Raw genomic sequence first — 15,331 nt, forward strand, 5'->3', positions numbered from 1 at the left:
GGGTGGGCGGGACTGTGAAGGCGAGGGGCGGGGACTGCGCAGGGAAGGGCCGGCCCACTCAGGTGAAGTGGGTTGCACAGGTGTGGGGCGGACTCAGGCTGGCCAGGTGAGCTGCCTGTTCCTCAGGGCTTGGTGGGGGCATTGGTCTCCTGGAGGAGGTCTTGAGCCTGACCTGTGCGTGCTCACAGCTCTATCTGCAGTTCTCAGGTAGTTAAGTGAGAGTAAAAGACATCCAGCTGGGGGCCCACCAGGTGCCTCAGCCCCTGGCTAGGGGGTTTTTGGAAATGGTCCGAGAACAGCACCAGATGGTTTCTAGGGTCAGGATACCATGATGTCAGCCTCCTTAAGAATGGTCCCGCTCAGAATGTCCCCAGGGAACCGCAGGACAGCTCAAAGCACCTGCAAGCGAGTTTTGACACCGCTTTCCCCACCTGCATCTCGTGTCTGGGAAGACTCCGCATTTCTAAGTTGTCCAAAGTACCCACGTGCCCTCCTTGAACCGCAAAGACAGGCTCCAGGAGCGCAGATCATGCGTGTGGGCCTGCACTGCGGCTGTGGGGTGGAAGGGCATCTGGGATTAACCACACCTGGGCCACGTCTGTCTGCAGATTCTCAGGGCCATGGTCCCCTCTCTTCTCTTTCTCCCTGGCCCTCTCGTGCAGATGGACTCAAATCTCCCTGCCTCTGCTTCTGGGCTCTAAAGAAAGCCTTCTCTAAGTAGACAGGTGCCATCTGTCTGAATATGTAAATGCTGTGGCAGCAATGGAGAGGGTAATATTGCGTTGAAAAGCCACCAAAAGTCTCCAAAAAACTCTTCACGGCACCATGGATTTGCAGGTAACTGAATACCTCTTTATCCAGAGGAGAAACCAGCTGAACCAGAACAGAGGTGATGATAAGAAGCCGCTAAAACAAACACACCCCATGCAGAAACCTCTCCTCCTTGGGGGATCTGGGTGATAAAGTTACTGAGTCACCACCGCATCTCTGTGATCCTGCAGACACAGTTGGGAGTTATTAACCCTACTGAGAGTGTTTAGAGAAATGAGCACCGGAAGTTAGAGTATTTTGATCTCTCTGAAGGATAGATGCTATATAAATCCAGTAATTGCCATTTACTGGTATGTTCCCACAGCACACAACGTCATGGATAGCTACCTACACACACGCACACACACAGAATTTATAAATAATTATTTTGACTAGCACCCAATATAATTTTAATACGTGTGTAATCTTGATGTATATTAAAAATCATTGCAATGTGGAAGTTAAAAGTTAAAAATCGTCTATGCAATATCCTATGTTTCAAAAACCCATCCAATGTCATAATGAAACGCTGTTTTAGTAGGATGAGCCTTGATCAGAATGGTGCTGCCTGGGATGTAGAAAAGCAGTCGAGTGAATATTTGAGGGCTACGGATTGGGTTACCTCTCCCCAAAAAGATATGTTGTGACCTCATTTGAAAGTAGGGTCTTCAGAGAGGTAATGCAATTGAGCGAAGTCATTAGGAAATGAGCAGTGTCCTTACAGAAAGGGGATATTTGTACCCTCTAGCACATACAGGAGGCAATGTAAAGATGAACGCAAAGATCAGGGGGATATTTCTATACCCCAAAGAGCACCGAGGATTGCTGGTACACCAGAAGCATGGAGAAGATGCCCCGTCACAGCCTCAGAATGAACCTATCTGCCCACACCTCAATCTTGGACTTCTGGCCTCCAGAACTACGAGACAATGAATTTCTGTTGTTCTAAACCATCCAGCTTGTGGTACTTTGTGATGGCCGCCCCAGCCAACTAATGCAAAAAGTCAGGGTTCTGTCACCTCCCAAAGGAAAAACACAGTGTGTTGTTTCCCAGGATTGATGTCATTGACATAATGCGTACTATTTGGAAATCCTTTATTCCTGAGTCTATCATAAACCACAAGTGATGATTGTTGGAAATGCAAGATAAGGGATTAGCTCGGTGCCTCCAACTTTAAAATTATGAAATTACAGAAATGTAAAAAATGTCAACAAACACTGCTAATAACATGGAATAAGGAGAAATCTCCATGCTAAAACCTAGGGCGCTAGTGCTCCTTCATTGTTCTTCATTCAACAAAAATGTATTGTGTGTCACCTGAACTCTACCACCTTGAGTTTGAATAAAAGACTTTCATCTTCTGTTGAACGCATACAAATGGGCCAGTGATTTTCTGCAAGCCGACTTTCAACCCTGAGATTCCATAGTTGTGTTATTTCAGGTCTCAATTGTGACATTGGTACAGCATCGACTCCAACATTCAGCTTTATTTTTTCTGTCTGCTTAAAAGGACCCATTAAGAAATTCACATTAACTTGACAGATTTACGTTTTATTTCTGCTTCTAGGTATGTTGTCTGACATCCACCTTTGATGGAGATAAGCTCTTCACATGAATGTAGTTTGACTCCAGATGTTTTGAACAGTTGTTTCAGAAAATCTAAGATGTTGAGGTTCCTCTTGCCTAATGCCTTTAATATAATAATAATAATTATTATTATTATAATTTTTCTAAGACCTTATAAATTAATACATACATGTGTGAAAAAATCCAGGATGAATCATAACTGAAGAAAAAGTACATTAAAATTACAATGGGATATTATTTTATCTGTCAGATGTAATGGTTTGATAAAATCTAAGGCTAGTGGAGCTGGTGAAGTTATGGAGAACAGGTACTCTTACGCTCTGAGGACTGTGTGTTACTCTCTATGTGTATTTACCTTTTGGAAAACACTTTGGCACTATTTATACAAATTTTAAGTGAGTGTACTCTTTCAGCAGAAATTTCACTTCATGAGAATTACCCTACAGGTCTATTCTCACAAGGGCACAATGATGTATAATGAACAATGTTCTCTGCAGCATTTTCTTTTTTTTTTTTTTAAAGATTTTATTAATTTATTTAACAGAGAGAGAGACAGCCAGCGAGAGAGGGAACACAAGCAGGGGGAGTGGGAGAGGAAGAAGCAGGCTCATAGCGGAAGAGTGATGTGGGGCTCGATCCCAGAACGCCGGGATCACGCCCTGAGCCGAAGGCGGACGCTCAACCGCTGCGCCACCCAGGCGCCCCTCTGCAGCATTTTCGACTATAGCAAAGATTGAGCAACATCAAAGTCTACCAAGAAGAGTTTTCTTAAATAAAATATAAAACATTCATATAAGTAAATACTACACAGATAGTAAAAATAGTGATATGCATTATTTTTCATACATATACAACACAAATTAGTAAGAAAAAAGCTAGATGTGGGCTGAAACTCTCATTGAGTGGGAAAAATATACTCCCATTTGAGTGGAACAAGTTGAAAGGAGATTTTAATTATGGATCTAACATAATATTTTAATGGATGAAGTTTATGAAGACTAAATAGATGGTAAGACAGTCTATATTCATAGATAAGAAACATGGTACGATAAAGATGTCATTTCTTTGCAAAATAAAAGAAAAAAAGCAATGCAATTCCAGTAAAAACCCGAACAGGTTAGGAGCACAAAATGATCCTAAAATACAGGCAAAGGAGAAAAGATTCAAGAACAGGCAAAGCAATTTTGAAGAAGGACAATGTGGGAAACTTATTTGACCAGATATTAAGACAAGTGCTATTATTAAGGACTTTTATAAGTCTATAAAAAGCTATAGGAAATAAGACAGTGTGTTAATATTAGCACTGAGAGAGTCAAAGAGTCTAAAGGAATATAAAGAAAGCCAGGAATAGGCACCTAGAAGTAGGTCACTGGAGAACAGACTCAATGAATCTTGTAATTTATATGGGAAAAATTGAATTGCTGGTTCAAATCTGTCTGCACCTACCCTAAGGCCATAATGACATTATATTTCTTCAAAGGGCTTAAAAGTTTTACTTTTCTCACTTATGCTTTTAATACACATGATTTGAATTTTGTTTCTGCTTCCTGTAACAGAGAAATCCTCAAGATTAAAATGACTGCAGAATAAATCATTACACTGGAGCCCTCCCCCCACAAGGTGCAAGGACCCCCCCCCCCAAGGTGCAAATTCAGGGTTGGAGCCCAGGCAGAGAAAGGATCTCCACCAGCATCTTGTCCTTCTCACGTATTTACTGCTGCCTGAAATACTTTAGCAGGAGACAGACTTGTGTTCCAAATTGAGCAAAATGCTTAAAATGCAAATACTCATTCACCTAAATTCACACAGAAGGGAATGACTTTTATTGAGTAGTGGGTGGAAGGCTATGAGGACAGGCTGTCATCATCAGGTAGAAAGGATAAAAGGAAGACAAACCCTGGGGACTTCCAAAGCCCAAGATTATTTTCTTCAAATGTTTCTTTTCCAAGGCTAGCCATTGCTCACATTCTAATCCTTGTATGTTTCTGATGTTTTATCTGCAACCCAAATGCTACAGTTTCCTTGTGAATAACTTCATAGCTGGTGTAACTAACCCACAGTTCAGTGTGCTGATTACAATATTCAGGTCCAGGCTCTGTGTTTGACCCTTTATCTGCTCTGTGGTCATGGGTTGCATCTTTCATATGACAAGTCATTTTATAAAACTAAAAACACTTTATAATACGTTCGTAGCTGGTTTTCAGGCAGGAGCGCAATGGGCCCATAATCACTCTGGTTGGCTAAATATTTATTGGATTCCTAGGATAAGCCACTTAGCTGTGACCAAAATTTGGGTGAAAGTCTAGAAACTAGCTCTTCAGGCAGAGATTAAAGACATAGTCCCAACTTTTATGGAACTTCTGGTCTAGCGTAAGTTGCAGAAAAATAAGTGGGGAATTACTGTGTTGTCGCATGCAGTGCCCTCTGGGAAGACAAAGGCAAAGATTCTGCCGGCAAATGATGGCTCAGAGAAGCCTTCCTGCAGAAGGGGACACACCAGACTTTCCCCAAACAGGGAATGAATAAACAACGTGACGTGTTTGTGTTTATTTCCTAGTGATATTACAACAAATTACTACACATTTTATGACTTAGAACAACGTGAGTTAATTCCCTCACAGTTCCAGAGGTCAGAAGTACGGATCTCACCGGGTTAAAAGAAGTGCGAAGTGCTGTGCTTCCTCTGGAGACCTGGAGACTCCGGGGAGAATACGCTTTCTTGCCTTTCCAGCTTTGGGAGGCCGCCCACACTCCCTGGCTCATGGCCCCTTTTTCCATCTTCAAAGCCAACAATGGCCAGTCCAGTCTTTCTCCTGATGCCCTTTCTCTATAGCTGATGCTTCTGCCTTCCGCTGCCCTAGTAAGGACCCTTGTAATTATGTGGGTCCCACCCAGATCATCCAAATTAATCTCTTTAAGATCATGTGATTGGCAACCTTAATTCCATCTGCTACCTACATCCTCTTTGCCATGTACCCTAACATATTCACAGGTTCCAGGGATTAGGATGTGGACATACTTGGGGGCCATTAGGTTGCCCCACCACCATGTTAAAATAAGTCAAATTCCTGTATTATGAAATGCTAGAAGGATCTTTCGAAATAAAATGTTTATGTTTATGCTACACTGTTAAAATTAGTATCTTACTAATCAGCTGTTGATACTGCAGAATAAATTGTCAGGTTTATATACTAAACAGAGAGAGTCTATGGATATCCATTCCCTTCCCCACCCACACCCCTTGGCCTTTCCTGCTGAGGTTCTTCCCTGAGTTCCACTTACTGATCAAAATCACTATTTCACAGAGCAAATGTGAAGTTTTATGGCAAATTGTTGATCTTTTCAGCAAAACATGCTACCATATTCTGGCTTATTTTTTTGAAAAAGGAATTTTGACATCCCAGAAATAGAAGGAAATGAATATTATAATTGAATTTGCAGACATCACTTTTTGGAGCTTTGAAACAAATACCTGTCAGTTAGAGAAAGAACAAATGGGTCCACACCAGAGGAGGGAGGAAGGGAAGGAATGCCCGTGATAGCATTAAGCATTTTTATGCATTATTATCCATGGCAGTGAAATAAATATTCATTAGTGAAATGTCTTTTTAGTGGAAACAAGCCAGAGGCAAGAGCACATTTATATAGCATAAAGCTCTGTGGAGAAAAGCTGTTTTTGTTACTTCTGAATCAATTCTTTTTTAAATTCACAGGACGTATCATTAAAGGTGGTTCATTTTAAGACATCTTTTGACATATCAATCATGAAAATTACTCCTTTATTGATAATACTGATAATAAAGGAGTCCTCTCCTTGTTGAAATACACTTCTTGGGGGAAACAATGAGGATCTTTCAGGTCAGGAGCCAAATAAATTAGTGCCAGAATTGGATCACGATGGGTAAGAACTGGCCCCGTTATCCCCACAGCTAGTGTGCAGTGGGAAATGCAGGACTGGTCCCATTTCTAACGAAAGTGTCTTAAGGGGAACTGAGTTTGAAAACACAAAGCTGGGAAGTTCTCAACTCGAACATTAAATCTAAATCCAAGGGGAGAGAGAACTTAGAATCAGGAATTGGATGAGAGAAAAGCATGGGCCCCCGAGGGACCTCGCACATCACATGTCAGTGCTCGGTTAGCACTCACTTCTATTCGTCCCCATACGTGTGTGGCGTGTACGTAGAAATCTGGGCTTAATGGACAAGCCGGAGGCAGACCTCTGGAGTTCTGCACCTTCTGACTCACAGACTCCTTTCTAAATCGGTGTTCTTGTCTGATACATTTCCAGAGAAATGAAATGTTGGGATGTCCATTCGTGATCATTAGCAAAGCTTTGAAGGCAGACGGTGGATAACCTGAGTCATCGTGGTTGAAACAGACAGGCATTTATTTTCTTACTGATTTTATCTTTACCCTGAAACCATCTTTTGTCTCTGGCTATAAGATGGTGTTATGAGCTGAATTGTTTCTCAACCAAACTTCTCTGTTGAAGCCCTATCTCCCAGTAACCCCCAGGTCTTCAGAATGGGACTACATTTGGAGATGGGGTTTTTATGGAGGTGATTAAGGTAAAATGAGGTCACTAGGATAGGTCCTAATCCAATCTGACTGGTGTCCCTATAAGGAGAGGAGTTGAGGACACACACTTGCAGAGAGGGAAGAGCATGTGAGGACATGGAGGGTGGGGGGAAAAAGACGGCGTCTGCTTGCCCAGGAGAGAGGCCTCGGGAGATACCAGCCCTGCCCACGCCTGGATCTCAGACTCCCGGCCTCCAGGACTGGGAGACAACAAAGGTCTGCTGTTTGAGCCCTGGTCTGTGGTGTTTGTGGTGGTGGCCCCAGGAAACAAGCACAGTTGGCTATTAAAAGGGAGCTGACAGACTGATCTCGGGGACCCCAGATATTGTGTCCAGAAACAGCCAACAGAACAGATGGAATTTTCATCCATGATAAAGGAAGCATTTTAAACCACTGAGTAAATGATGATTCTTTAAGAAATGATGTTGCAATAAATCAGTTCAATACAGACCCATTCTTTATGCCAAAAGAGACTCCAGATAGGTCAATGAGTTTAATATAAAAGGAACTCATGAAAACATAAAAGAAAGATAAGTTTAAAATACGATTTAGGGGGCGCCTGGGTGGCACAGCGGTTAAGCGTCTGCCTTCGGCTCAGGGCGTGATCCCGGCGTTCTGGGATCGAGCCCCACATCAGGCTCCTCTGCTGTGAGCCTGCTTCTTCCTCTCCCACTCCCCCTGCTTGTGTTCCCTCTCTCGCTGGCTGTCTCTATCTCTGTCGAATAAATAAAAAAAAAATAAAAAAAATAAAATACGATTTAGGAATTATTTGTAAGTATGATATAAAAATCCAGAATCCTTTAAAAACAAAACAAAACAAAACACTGGTTTTGGGCCCCTGCATGACTCAGTTAGTTGGGCGTCTGACTCTTGATTTTAGCTCAGGTGATAATCTCAGAGTCGTGGGATCGAGGTCCCGTTGGGCTTTGTGTCCCTCTCCCTCTGCCCACCGCCCCCCATCGTGTGCACAGCAGGGCATGCACTCTCTCTCAAATAAATAAATAAATAAATAAATAAATAAATAAATAAATTTTAAAAAACCTGGTTCATTTGTCAGTGTAAAATTTAAAAATATGTGCGCAACAAAAGTATCGTTAAAAAGTCAAAAGACCAACAAACAAACAAAAAAAAATTGCAAAGCTGAGAGCAAGCAATTCCCCACCTCCGTGCCCTTTGCTTTTCATAAGAGATGATTAATTTCCTGTCTCTTTCCTTTCTCTTCTTCCGTCCCCAACAGCCTCTCTTGTTTCCTTTGAGAAAGGGAAGAGCCTTTCAGATAACTGGTGTCTTCATGCCCAATTGCTTCACTGTCTTTATTCTTATAACATGTCTTCATTCGACTCTGCTGTTTTGGGTCAGAATACATAAAATATAATTCCCATCCAATTTCTTAGGATTATCCTTTACATTGAGAGGGCACTGTTGTATGGAATACAGGTTTGCAGTCAGAAAAGTTCCACCACTTATGAACGATTTGCCCTTCAGCACATCACCTAAGTTCTTAAAATTTCAGTGTCCTGTACAATACAGGGTACCTATCTCGTAGAAAATATAAAGTATTTGGCATATTTTCTTTTACATAGAAGGAAAGATGGTACTTTAAAAGCTTTGGAGCTGCTATTACCAATTACAACTGCTGTAATGAGAATTGGCCTTCTTCTAATCTAAATTATCCCAAACGGATTTCTTCCAGGGTCTACTCCTTAGTTAAGAAACATCACCTTAGGGGCACCTGGATGGCTCAGCCGTTAAGCCTCTGCTTTCGGCTCGGGTCATGATCCCAGGATCCTGGCATCAAGCCCCACATCGGGCTGCCTGCTAAGTGGGAAGCCTGCTTCTCCCTCTCCCCCTGCTTGTGCTCCCTCTCTTTCTGTCTCTTTCTGTCAAATAAACAAAATATTAAAAAAGAAAAGAAATATCACTTTAAAATACATATACACAGAACACAACTGCTTATAATTTTTTGTTCCTTCACAGTTTTGATAAATGCTAAAAAATCTTCCTCTCTGAAATTATTTAAATTTGAAACTGATATTTTAGAGATAGTTGCAATTAACCCAAAAGAACAGATTACGGTAGACTTTTCCAGGTGCGTGATTCAGTGCATAAAGCTACCCTCCTCTGCAAGATAAAATGGATCTAGTCTTACTAGAACTCATCTCACAGGATTTTGTGTAAAGTTAAGGAGATAATGGATCCGAAGTGCTGGTCACATCATCCCACGAATCGCTGTTACAGTCATACTCTATTTGCTCCCTAACTAGAGGAAGAACGCTGTCTGGAGTGTGCTGTTCTCACCTGTCTTCCAGAACTTCAGCGGCTCCAGAGGGCGGCCACTTAGCAAGTGCATTTCAAGGTTTCTGAATTATTTCCTGACACGTCAGCTACGGTGTTAACATGAACCGTCTACTACAGAAGGGTGTAGTGAGAAAATCATCCTGATTTAATGAATTTTTTCCCAGTAGGAATAAAGATGGAGCCCTTTGCAACACCCTCCACTGATTCCCATTAAATGGATCCTCGTGCTCCCTGTTGTGCATTTATTCACTGCATTTGTATTAGATAATCTAACCATCAGATTAACATGTCTCGTTCAGGGCTTTCTCCTCTCAACCTAAGTTAATAGAGGCCATTTCAACACAGATTCTGGCTTTAGGAGACCTTCTGAATTTTCATATTCTTAGAATAGTGGAAGAGGAACATAAAACTGAAATTCAGAGAAAATAGGTATGCAATCAATCAGCGGGCCTGTCGAGCTGTCTTGGTTGTCTTTGTAAATGATTTGGACCAACTAATTGGTGATCTGATCAATTGCCTTATGATTACCTCAATGAATTCCGATAGAGTTAATTCATTGCGTCGTAGGTACTTAGCCTCCAGATCATAATGTGTGGGGTTTATAGACAAATTTACTCAACTGGATCAACCCGCTAGGATTTAATTGCTTGTCCATGATCAATTATGACGTGAAATGAAACTGAGTTTCAAAATGGTGGCTTATTTCATTCACTAATCCTGGTCTCTAACGGAGGGAAACACGAACGTACAACCTTCACGAACGGGAGCACGGCAGCCCTAGCGCCTGAATGCTCGGCTGCTCTGGCACCGATCGGATCGCTGCGAGGAGGGGTCTTCTCTGCTGCTGCACACAGTCCGCGAACAGTCTGCGTCTGGCCTACGGTAAGTTAAGTCCAAAACCAGAGCATTAGAGGGTAAAGCCCTGAAATTAGGAGCTTGGAAACTGAAAAACTTGAGGGTACAAACAGAGTTTAAGAAAGTTTAGAAACTTTTAAAACATTCTAACAGAAATGTTATGTCTTTAAATCTCATATTAAAAATGTAGGGTTCCTATTTTTTTAATCTTTCTAAAGACTTTTTTTTTTTTGTATCTTAGAGAAGAATCAATCCATCAGAATTGGAAATTAAAGAAACACAGAACCGGTCCTGTGTCAAGGGGAGTTTGGGAAGTACTCACGAGGAGGAACACTTCCAGTGCAATGGAAGACACCCACCATAGGTGACTCCAAAGGACCAACGTGGGCGTCTGGGAGCAGAGATGCTAATTACTGCATTTTGCCACCAGCCTAAGCCAGCTCCAGCACATCCCTGAGAGCCACGCTGACTATCCGGCGACTGCAGACGGATGCACGTAAAGAGGTAACAATGTCCATACAGAACAACACGGATCAGAGAAAAGGACTCCCAATGAGCTGGAACGAGGACACTGAGAAAAGCTGGCAAGGCCAAGGATGTTTCTCTTGGCCCTTGGCCAACATCTGATGAAGGCATTTTCCGCAGCAAGGCTGAATGTTAACTCCAGAGATGCACCCGTCATGGCTTATTTTGCACGTGTGTGTATGCCTGTCCTTTTTCTAAATTGCACACGCATTTTACTTGAAGTTCTTTTAGTTGGTCATTTAAATAATAGACGTTCAACAAAGGATAATCACACTTTGCAGAGTTGGGAAGTTCCCAAGACTTTCAGATTTGACAACGCCCTGGAAGGACTCACAGAATCACAGAAAGCTGTTTTACTCACAGTTGTGGCTTGTTATAACAGAGTAACAGAGAGGAAGGTCAACCAGGCAAGAGGGGCCGGGGGACAGTGACCAGGACACGTCCGCACAGAGCCCCCAGCTGTCCCGTCCCGTGCGACTGTGGGCAGCACTGGCTTCTCCCAGCAGTGACGTGTGGCAGTACGCATGGAATTTTGCCAACCTGGAAGCCCCCTGAGCGTTGGTGTTCGGAGTTTCTATTAGGATTCTGTCATGACTGACTGTCCAACTGTGCGACTGTTCGTCTCCAGACCCTCTTGACTTGAGCTGCCACCACGTGTCCCACAGCCCCCACCAGAAACGACACTGTGGACGATCAGTGTGGCCCCAGCCCCAGGTAAACAGAGACACTCCCATCAGGCAGGACATTCCAGGGGCTTAGAGATGACCTTCCAGGAGGCCAGGGGCAAAGGCCAGTGCTGAGTATGGTCAGTTCTTGGCTACACGTACCTTAACATATCGCTACAAAAATACTTTTGAACTTTAGAGATACTGGTTGAGCAACAAGGCCCCCACTGGTGCTCAGCGAACAGACCAGGTAAGCCATACCCTTTCCAAGTGCTGTTCAGTGAGGCTTGTTCTTGCATTTGCAGAAAGAATGGGCGACGCATTTCCTTAAATCAGCACGCGTACAAGACCAGTCAGTCACAGTGCCTGGGGTAGCCACAGCCCCTCAAGAAAATGGCCATCATTGCTAGGGCGGCCAGTGTCTGTCAGCGACAATATGAGTGCCAAGCCCAGATCCTTCGGCCCAGCCTGATTTAGAAATGGGCCCCTCAGCCAATGACAGTCCCTTCACAGGCTGGTCTCGGTTCTGTGATGTGATTCAGTGCCCAAGTCTCCACTCAGATGTGAGTAATTGACGTCATCAGCTGAGCCTACGGGAAGCCCTCTCCTAACGATTATACTGGAGATCAAAGAACAGCTAAGCCAGTAGGAAGTGAGGGGAGTGTGCAGAAGACAGAGTAGTTGAAATATGTTAATGGGGAGTGGGGTCCCAGGGTCCCTCCTTGTGGGATCTTGGAGCGGCCTTGGATGATAATGTCGTTGACTCCCACACAAACTGACCCTCTTAGGATTTTTAAAAATTCCTCCGAGGGGGGCCCCTGCGTGGCTCAGTCGGTTAAGCATCTGCCTTTGGCTCAGGTTATGATCTCAGGGTCCTGGATCAAGCCCCACATCGCACTCCCTGCTCAGCGGGGAGTCTGCTTCACCCTGTTTGTGCACTCTCTCTCTCTTTCTGTCAAATAAATAAAATCTTTAAATTAAAAAAATTCCTCTGAGATACAATCTCTTCCTTGCCTCTCATGCATACTCATAATCAAGCCTGAGTGCATCTATCCTTTTGACCAACACAGGCAAGTTGAAGCAATTACCAAAGGTCAGTGCTGAGTCAGTCAAGGGCGCAAGGAGCTTAGATCATCCTCACTTTGAATGAAAGTTGAAGGTCTTTCAAAGCACAGGCAATGCAAATCACTAATGCTCTCTCCTCCAGGAAACTTTGAGTGCCTTTAATATCAAAATGTTTAGCCTAATGTTTTTAAAAATGTAAATGGCAGGTCTAGATGGATCACAGATTACCTGGATCTTCCCATTCAGTATCATTTTATTGTACTTTCCTTGAATATTGAACATGACAGACTGTATTTCCTCTTTCCTGAAGTTGGATTTCCATCACGGTTCCATAATGAATATTGAAATATATCTTGTGATTGTTGATAGACAACAGTTCACATAAAACCCTAATATAAGCGGTTGGACTTCCATGGATCTGTGGGGTGGAAATAATGAAACATCTCACAAGGAAGCGAAGTCTTTTCTATGCACCATCAACTCTGCTCAGTTCCTGGACAAAATGAAGTTGTTCCATGAATAGCATCCATCCCGTCTCTGATTTCACAGGCAAACTGATCTTTCCCAAGCTTTTGGCAGGCATTTTGCAAGCGTCACTTGAAGACTGACAAGGTCACGGAGAACAAGGCCATGGGCATGATTCCGATCTTGAACTGTATTCAGAAGGTGGCAGCCAAGTGTGCTTCAACAGGCGCTGGGCTGGGAGTTAAGGCCTGGTTCCCGCTTAGCTGTGTGGCTTTGGGAAATGCACATAACCTCTCTGGGCTTCAGATTCATTTTCTACAAAATAAAGAGGTTCCAGCAGACCTCCAAAGTCTCTTTCTGTTCTAACCTTCTGTTACTCTAGGAATGCATTGGATAGCAATGATGACATGGTGGGAAGAACTCCAACTTTTAAACAAGTACCGCTCTTTTCTTCTAAACCCGTAAACATCAGAGGAAAGAGACCTCTGTCCGCTTGTCTCCTGAAGCAGCTCAGACCTGGTTTCACATCAGACACAAAAAAATACTGCTGAGGAATGGACTAGATGGTTAGACCTCGCTTGTACAAATACCCATCATCATGTACATTTGTGAGTTTTGTAATATTTTAGAATGTGACAAGAACAATGTTGTGTCTACAGAGTGTCCCCTCCCCTCCAACCCAAGAAAACTATTCTCTTACTTTACTTCTCACCCATTTTTATTACATCTGTGTCGTCCTAAAATATACGTCTTTTTTAGGGTAGTGGATTTTAACGTTCTAAAATGAGCTCATGCCATATCATACCATAAAATGATAACTTTGCGGGACTCGCCCTTTCTACATTCTCTTATGTTACCAAGACTGACATCGTTGGCTGTTAGAGCCAAACCGGCCCTGGCGGTGTTGGGTCCTGTGACCGTGAATGGAAACGCACCTGTTGGAATCACTGAACTAGGGCAGTGCAGACGTCACCGGGCACATGCAGAGATTTTAGCTTCCCGCGGCAAGCCAGGAGCAGAGCTGCATCTATCACAGACACAAGGAAACAAAAGTAGTTTCTGTACCTCTAGAATTCTCTCATTGTTTGCAGTTAGGTCTCAGCTTATATTTGAAGGTACAGAATAACACTCACTCTTCGGTCACCCTATTTCCTCTGGCTGATAAAGGTGTGTTCCCCTAAATAGGGCTGCATCCCCAAATCCTCAGTCAGCCCCCAACAACCGCGTGAGCAGTGCAGCCACTAGATGGCGCTCTTGCCTTTAACTTCCACCGTCTCCTTGGCGAGGAGTCCGCTTTGAGTACAGGCGTCCTTCACCCGGTTAATTTATTTTTACAGAAATTGCTTTCCTGACAGTTGTTCCAACACTCCAGCACTTCATGCTGCCTGGGTGGCATTGTCAAAAGGATACATGAGACAAAGCAATTGTTGCTGTAAAAAAATGAGCCGCAAACGGGAGTTTCCCAAAGACTAGGAGCTTTGATCCTGGACAACCTATAAATACACGCACAGAGCCAGGGCTCCTGACGGAGAAGCCCTGCACTTGAGGCCCGAAGTGCGCGTCAGCTGTCCTGCTCCTAGCGTTCCACACCTTCCCGTCTTCCGTGCGCTCTGGGTGTGAGTCCCGCCGCCTCGTCCCCGCAGCCCCCCGTCCTGGTGTCCCCGGAGTTCATTGCCACCTTGCTCCAGGCCTGCACCCCAGCATTCTATCCATGCGGCCACAGGAACAGGGGCAAGCAATAAATGAGCCACTCAGGCCACGTCATTACAAACTCCTTTTTCTAGAATTTTTTCGGGGACTCTAAGGAAAGCTACTCCATTCTTGGCTTCGGCCCCCCAGATGACTCTGGCAGAGAGCCGAGCAGGACTCCTGCATGCTCAGTGAGTGCTCTGCACGTAGTCTTGTCTGAGGCTCTTTCTACTCTGGGGTCTTTGCAGCTTTAAGGTTGACAACCCAGCTCCTGCAGATGCAAAGTCGAAATTCATTTGTCGGTTTTCTGACCTGGCTGCTTTCTCCTGTCGTTTCGGACCAACTACTTTGTTCCTGGAAACGCTGCCCCTCCTCCGCCGTGGCTCTCGGAGCATCTTTGAGGTCCCCCGTGTGTGCCGTGGGAAACTGATCAGGCCGTGTTAGCTTGAGAATTTCGTAGCAGGCTTCACGGCTGTGGCTGCATCCTCCTCGCAGTAATGAGCACGTCTATCTTCTGAACCCAAGGTGAGATGTGACTCAGGTTTACCTGTGCACCTGACCCCGCCTCACGTCAGCCTAGCAGCCCGACATCTGTGGAAGTGAAGGGAATTCGGGAACTAGGAGAAGCTGAAGGTGTGACTTTTCCATGTGGGGAGCTCGCTGTCTGGGGTCCCGTCTCTTTATTGAATGAGCCCATGGTTTTTGTCGGCTGATTGACAGGTTGAAAGCCACCATCTGTGTTCCGACTTCTTAGTAATAGCCTGGGGACTCCCAGAGAGCTTTACAGGTAGGT

Source organism: Ailuropoda melanoleuca, chromosome 15, assembly GCF_002007445.2.
Source record: "Ailuropoda melanoleuca isolate Jingjing chromosome 15, ASM200744v2, whole genome shotgun sequence".
Taxonomy (NCBI): domain Eukaryota; kingdom Metazoa; phylum Chordata; class Mammalia; order Carnivora; family Ursidae; genus Ailuropoda; species Ailuropoda melanoleuca.